The sequence below is a fragment of the Martes martes genome, assembly GCF_963455335.1.
Source record: "Martes martes genome assembly, chromosome: 17".
Taxonomy (NCBI): Eukaryota; Metazoa; Chordata; class Mammalia; order Carnivora; family Mustelidae; genus Martes; species Martes martes.
Window position 1 is genome coordinate 49,318,361 of NC_137905.1, and position 7,893 is coordinate 49,326,253.

A 7,893-nucleotide genomic window follows, 5' to 3' on the forward strand; every position below is an offset into this window, starting at 1 on the left:
ATGTGTGGTGGCCTCTCAGAGCCACTTCCATCCCCCCACCTAGGCCCCCTCTTCCCTCTGTCCTCCCATCCCGGCCCTGTCTCTAGGGCCATCTCCCTCCTCCAGGCAACTCCTCCATCTTCTTTCTTCATCTCTCTTCTCATCGAGGCCCCCCACCCCTGAAGCCCACCCCTGCCCCCACCAGAGGACAAGGTTTGGAGGCTTTCAGGGAGTTAGGAATCCCCCATTACTCACCTGCATCCCGACCTCATCTCCTTTCCTTTCCACCTCCTGGGTCAGAGAGGTCAGAGAGTTTCCCAAAGTCACACAGCAAAATAGAGACCAAACCCTCACCCCACCCCCATATCCCTTCTAAGTTCCCTGCTTCCTGGTGGAAAATTCCTCTATTTTGCCAGAAAATGGCTGGTCTTGGCAATATTTCTGAACCCCAGGCAAAACTTGAGGGCCCGCAGGCAAGGACCAGAGTTGCCTGGGGTGCAGGGAATGGTAGACTTTTGAGCATCTACTATGCACTAAGAGTTGGAGATAATGGCTTTTGGGCTGGCAACATGGGAGCAGTGACTTGGGGCTGTTGCCATGTCCCTGGGCCTGAGAACATAGGGAGTGCTCGATAAATGTCTGTTGAACAAATGAATGAATGAATGAATGAGTGGATGAACAAAAAAACACACCCCAAGCCGTTGAGGACCCTTCTCCATGTCTGCTACTCTCTTCATTCCCACCCCCTGTCTCTTTCTCACTTTGTCCCTGCCCTGTCCCTTCTCCCTTGGTTTCTGTCCTTCCCTAGAGTTATTTTATTATTAGGTTTCGGTCAGAGGGGTCTCCACAGTGATCACCACCTGCTGAGCATCTCTTCTGTGTCAGGCACTGAAGGGGTTAGGCACTCGTGGGATCCTCCTGGAATATTCCAGAAGGTTAAGTACAGCTTTGGAGGGTCTTTTCCATACATGAAGACTGAGACCCAGAGAGAGGAAACGAGGTGCCCGGGTCACAGCAGACCCTAAACCTGTGAGATGGAGAGCCATCTCACGTGCCATTCTCCCTTCTCCTTGGCACATCGTCACCTGCCCAGCCAGCCCTGACTCCTCCACAATGTAAGGACATTCATATTAAACCCTGACCGCAGGGTCACGAACTGAAATGTGTCCAGGGCGGGGCACATAACACAAAAAAGTAGTGGAGGGTCGGGAGGGGCTGAGGCTGTCTGCCTTGGCTGATGGGGAGAGCCTGGCCCACTCCAGCCAGTTCTGGTCACCCAGAGATGCCACATCGGATTTCTCAAGAGGGTCTCGCAACCCACATTTTCAGAAGTCTCCCGAGGCTTAACTGCTGGCACCAAATTCACACAAAACGCTGTTCAGGTCAAATGAGATCACGTGCGCCCCAGATAGGCCTGCCGGCCGATTGTTGGCAATGTCTGAATTATGTTTAGTTCCATGAGCCAAAGAAGAATTTCCAGATTTCAGTAGAATATATGTTCCATGAAGGCAGAGATTTTGGGGGTCTGTTTCGTTAACAGCTTTACCTCCAGCACTGAGAAAGGTGCCTGACACCTTGTATGTGCTCACTATTTTTTTTTTTAAGTGGGTGTTGTAACTGGATCCTAGCATGAATCATAGAAATACCATTAAAAACATTTCCTTTGTATACGTAGGGAGACAGAGGCTCTGAGGGGCAAATTCCCAGGGTTCTGGAGCAGCACTGGGATCTGAATCTGGATCTTACCTGACTCCAAAAGGGAACCCGAGGCTATCCTGACTCTAGTTGGGGTTGTGCATTTGCAATTCTGTGTGTGTGTGTGTGTGTGTGTGTGTGTGGACGTGAGTCCAGGGGTGCGTTTGTGGGACTGTGGTGCCAAGTATATGTGGCAGCGATGGTGGCATCGACCCTCCTGATTGGACACTGAGCGCCCCCTGACCCCTCAGCTACACCTGGAGCCTTGCTTCCCTCGGACACACTTCCTCTGGGTGCTCACCCAGTCCAGAGAGAATAATCCACCCTTCCCCTCCTTCCCCCTCCTGGGCCCATCCTCAGGGGTCCCCCCACCCCCTCCCCTAGACACCCAAGAGCCCCGAGGTAAAGGGGGGCAAGAATTTAGGATGAGGGTGGAGGTGCAGGGAGGAGGGAGAGGGAAGGGGATGGGTTAAGAAGGAGTGTGTGATGTCAAGCAAAAAAGACAACATTAGACACAGATGCTGAGATGGCGTTTATCGCGGCAAAAAAAGGTGAAGTCGCCGAGGGAGGGGGGGAGGGGTGTGGTGGGGGCCGGGGTGGGGGCCATGGAAGCTAATACATGGTGCACTAGGTCACACGACGGACACTGGGGGTGGGGGGGTGGGGGGCGTGGCCCAGGCATGGCAATGTGCGGAGGGGGGAGAGGAGAGGGCAGCGGGCCCCAGCCAGGAGCTTCTGGAGGTGGTGGGGTGGGGGGTGGGGAGTGGGGTGGGGGTGGGCGGCGTCTCTGGTCGCAGAGGATGGAAGGAATCAGTTAGAGGGGGTTGAATGGAGGCACTGGAGGCATGGCCACATGGCGGATGGTCTGGGCCCAAGAAATGGAATGTCAGCGCGGGACAGCAGGCAGCGGGCCAGCACTGGGCTTGGACTGTTAATCTAAGGATTGGGGACACCCAAGGGACCTTACAGATCCTCCAAGCCCCCCATTTTCCAAGAGAGAGAATAAGCCCGGGAGAGGCGAGCTTAAGGTCCCAATAAGGACTCAGCAGTCAGTTGTCCAAAGATAGTCATACCCTCCCCCAACCCTCCTACCCCGGCTGCCCCAAACAGAGAAAGGGGGCAGAGAGAGTCTAACTCCACCATTATCTCACTGGGGCTCCTCAGGGAACCCGGAGAGCTAACCCATTTCGTAGATGGGAACAACTGAGACGTTCCTGTCAGACTACCCCTTTCCACGCCTCTCCCACCTCCCTGCCTGGGGATCTGTCACCGCATCGCTCTAGGAGTAATACTGATACATTGAAATCCTTAGCACTGGGGACAGGTAAGAGGACACACCTTGGGATTCTCCCAAATGTAACCGGGATGTGGGCCATGCCTCCAGGGGCCTGAGATGCCAACACAAAGAAAAAAAAAAAATGACTCCCCACGTCCCCTGGCTCAAACCCAGTACAAAAGTGACTATTTACAATGAAGGGGTGGGGAGTGGTGGGGGCACAGAAAGGAGTGGGGCCAGAGTGAGCGCTCCGCTGGCTGGAGGCCACGCCCCTGGCCCCGCCTTTGAAAGGGACAAAGCCAAACAGCTGAGATATTTATAAAGGTCACTCTCCCCAGAGCGGGGAGGACCCTAGTGGTGAGGGATGGGGGTAGGGCATGGGATAGGGTGAGGGTGGGGAGGCATGGGCGGTGGGAGGAGATGGAGGAAAGGTAGCTACTGCCCCTCGCCTACCCCCTCCCCCTCGCCGGACACACAGTTTTCCGTGGGATGAACACAGAAAGGGTTAATCAAAAAGAGTTCGATGAGCGAGTCTGACGGTCGAGTGGGGCGGGCTGGAGCAATGAGGCCGCAGGTCCCGGTGGCCGGTGGTGATGGAGTCACTTAGAAGATGAGAGGTTGGTGGTTTTGGGGGGGGGGGTGGAGCGGGTAGGGAGGAGGAAAGGGTTGGGGGGAGGAGGATTAAGCGGTCCCCCCCCCAATTATCTCTGGGAGACAAGAGTGTCCTGGACTGGCTGAGAGGGGGTTAAATACCAGCAGCCCCCACCCCCACCAAGCCTACCCAGAGACGTTCCCCATCTCCCTCCCTGCCACCCAGCAATCCCCAACGCGACTGGCAGAGGGCACCGAGACGGACCTTACACACACCGGCAGCGGCGCCACGGAGACAAGTCTCTCAACCACGGCGTCCAGACAGCTGACTGCAGTGGCGAGGGATCGGATAGCAGGGCTGGGTGTCGCGACTCCACGAGAGCCGTAAACTTGTGTCCCCGGCCCTCAGAGCCCCAACTTGGGCATCGCGATCCCGTTCTCCCCGTCGTGACATCCGGTTCAGGCTTTCGCGACAGCCGGCCTCGGAGTTCAAAGTCGGCGGGGCGGGTGCGTGGCAAACAGCGCGAAGGCCTGCCTGGCTGTCGCGAGAGGTGTGCACCCAATCAGCAGCCTGGACGCCCAAATTGCCACCCTCGTCGCCACTCTTGGTTAATACTTTTCCCACCGCTCAGCGCATCACGACCTCAAATCCTGGTCTTGCAACAGCAATAATGAATGCAGGGGGATTCCCTCACTTTCCACAGCAGGCCACCAATCAGAAACAAAATAAAGAGGGGGTGGGATGGAGGACTAGGCAAGAGAAACAGAAAGAGGGGTTATTGACGGACTTGGGGATTAAGAAGGGGGAGAAGAAATACCACTCAGAGGAAAGTGGTACCATATTCTTCCAAGTATAGGTCCCCAACCGTCTATAAGTCAACTCTTACCAAACTCCACTTGGGGTACCCATAATAATTCCCACCTACAAGTCCAGGGCAGGAGTTAGGGCAGATAAAGATGGCACGATCTTCACCTTCTAATCCCCTAATAATTATTGCAGTGAAGTCTCCTTGCCCATGGAGAGATGGTTGGGACAGGGCAGAAGAAGGTGGCTGGGGCAGGTTGGCTCAGAGCCCCCGAGAGGGGGGATGAAAGAGGTGAATTTGGCACATTGAACCCCTCCTTCTCATAAGTGCTTTGAGGTCCTTCTCTGGAATCCAGCTGACACCATCCCTGGGGCCAGCAGAAGAGGGGCTGGGCTTGTCTCCCCCTCCCCAATTTCTACAGATTTGTCCGAAGGAGGCAAGTGGGGTTCTCCCCGGCTGGTGGAATTGGGGGGGGGCGGTCCAAAAGGTTAGGGATTAGTTTAAGAGGAGTTTTTTTCTGTCTTTTTTTTTTTCTTACAAAGATTCTAAGAAAAACTCAGGGTGGGAGGGGTGAGGAAGGGGGACCCAATTTAGCTAAGTGTCCACAGACTTTTTCCATGCCTCTTAGGGGCCTCCTCAGAGAGGGATGGTCCCATTTCCTCCCCTCTATCTGAGGTTCCCTCTCCCACCCCACCCCCCAGAGCGGCTCAGTTCCAAGGAAGTTTGGCACTTTTTTTTTTTAATCAGTGGGAAGGTGGGAGGAGGAAAGAGATTTAAGAGGGGTGAGAAGAGGGGAAAAGACAGACAAAGGTAGAGACAGGACAGGTGACAATGGGAGCCACAAGGAGAGAAAGTAGAAAGCCATAGGGAGCCCGAGAAAGAAAACGAGAGAAGAAGAGAGAGAGGGAGACTCAAGAGGAAGATGTTGGGAGCTGGAGGGCAAATGGGAAAGAACAGGGAGACAATTCAATGCAGCAAACACTTATTAAGCACCTACTGGGTGCTGAAGAGCAGGGGCACTCAGAGTCTCTGAGATCTGACTGGCTAACAGGGGAGAGGGGGGAAAAAGAGGCGGTGGGTTTTTCAATGATCCCCATCCCTGACCCCACATCTGTGTCCCCTCTGAACATACTGCAGCACAAAAGATTGAGGTCAGAATGCAGAAGAGACTTTCAAGGGACGGGAGAGATGGTAGAGTGAGTTTCCTAGGGTAAAAACAGGGAAAGGTGTGTGGCTCTCCACTCACCAACCTGGTGAGCAAACTAGCTCACTGAGCTAGCAAACTACCTTTCAGATAGTCCTGGCTGGTGGGGTAGGGGGTCCCCGAGAAATGTGAATAGGGAGGGGGTTGTCACACAGATACCCCGAGGGAACACTTTTCGGGAGGCCCAGCCTCCAGAGACGTGTCTGTGTGAGAGGAGTACTGGGTCCCTCCGATGGGGACCCAGACTCCCATGAATGGGGCTATAGAAAGCATAGGACAGACCAGGGCAGCTGAGGATGCAAATGATATGCAAATGAATGCCTTCAAATCCCACCTCCCCACTCCCAGACCGTGTTTTACCTCTCCCTGGCTCCTTCCCCTCCTCATGGGGGCCTGGGGGGCTGTAGGGGGGATATTCCAGCTAGACACTGCACCCAAGGTGGGTGGAGAGACTGTGAAATACCATAGGGTCTTCTGAGAGGCAGAGGGGAGCAGTGGCCCCCAGGGCCACCTTTACCTCCAACCCCAAAAGCTCCCCCCCTGCAGAAGATATGTACAAAGTTACATCAAGAATTGTTTTGGCACTCGAATCTCCATCTGGGTTCAGTCTGGAGATTAGGGGTGGGGGCAGCAGCGATGGGAGATGGGGGATGGGGAAATGGGGCCTGCCCCCCACCCTGGAGATGAAGAGGGCATGGAAAAAGTCACCCTAGTGCCCAGCTACAGCCTCCCATCAGGTGGAAGGGCCAGGGTGGGAAATTCAGTGCAAGGTACCTTGAAGGCTATTGCTTTCTAGGGATTTTCACATTTTGATTTGGGGGTGGCTCTCTAGCGAGGGGCAGGGGTCTCCCAGGCTTTAGGGGTGGGAATTGTCTCTGGCTTTTCTTCTCTCCCTTTGTGGGAGAGAGACGAGGAGGCCTGATTCCCCCAAAGCCATGGAGTAGAGAAGGGTCTGGAAGACCTAGGAGGGGAACAAATGGGGGAGAGGGTGGGCATGGGGTGCCCCTCCCCCAGAGATGCTGATGATGGAACCAGGGCACTGGAGGCCCTGCTTTGGGTTGGAGGAAGTGGAGGTGGTCTCCAAGGGGGAGGGGGAGATGGATGAAGGTAGAGGTGGGTCTCAGCTATCCTAAGTCCATAGGGTTGTCAGGCCCTGAAACCTCAGCCTGCCAACAAGGCCTTAGAGCTGACCACAGTCACAGTGCTCAGGGAGCCACTCCCAAACCAACTCTCAGGGCTGCCTGGCTTAGCAGACTCTGTCATAATATTCTAGCTCCTCAAGGCCCATGGCAAGAGCACCAAAACATTCTGATCCCTCCGATACTACCAAAGTACTCCAGCTTGCTGGAAACCACAAGCCAACTTAATCTATTAGACCACACGAAGCATTCGCGCTCCAGGGACCCTACCGTGGCTCACTGAACCCTACACTGGGTCATGGTGGCCCGACCAAGCCACCACACATTCGGCTCACCAGACTCAATGAAACAAAGCCACGCAGACACAAGCATGCACACAAAAGGCGGGGGTGGGAATGGGGGGTCTTTAACAGTTTTCACTAGCTCCGTCTCCCACCCCTCCCTGTCAGGTGAGTTCACAGACTTGGTGTATTTGGATAGAGATGACCCTGACAGTATTGGGTCTTTTTCCTTAGAGTTCTCCAGATAGGATCCAAGTCCCACCCCTTATTCTCCTCCTAGGCAGACCCCCAGGCCAAGACCCACCGAGGAGGGGTGTGGGTAGAGAAGGAGTGTCAGTGACTGGCCACGGCCCAATCCAGGAAGTGCATGCTCCGTCCCAATGACATCACAGGAAATAACCTGGAGCTGCCACAGGAAGTACATGCCCCCATGATGTCGCTGAAGTAACCTTCAAGGGAGGCCTACTGAGACATCATAGGAAGTACCTGTCTGTCCTGTCATCACAGGAAGTGACCTCTGGGGAACTACTTCCCGTGACATCATGAGGAGTACCAGCAGCACCCCAGAAAATACTTGACTCAGTGATATCCCAACAGGGACCTTCATTCCCATTACTCTAGGTAAAACCACAGAAGATGCCCCAGGAAGTTGTTCCAGCCTCTCTCACAAGAGTCTTGCCCACAGGACTGGACCAATCCCAGAGCTGGCCTCATTCCCAGCAGCACTGCACCCCCTCCCCCCATAGGACCTGACAACAAAACAGTGAACAGTCCCACGTAGGAGGGGCAACTCCAGTAAGGGTAGAGTCGCTGAGAAAATCTGGGAACTCTGGGGTCCCTGCTCCAAATACCCCATTTCAGCTCAGACTCCTCAGCTACCTCTATTCCCGTCCCTTCTCTCAGATCCAGAAATGAAAGCAGG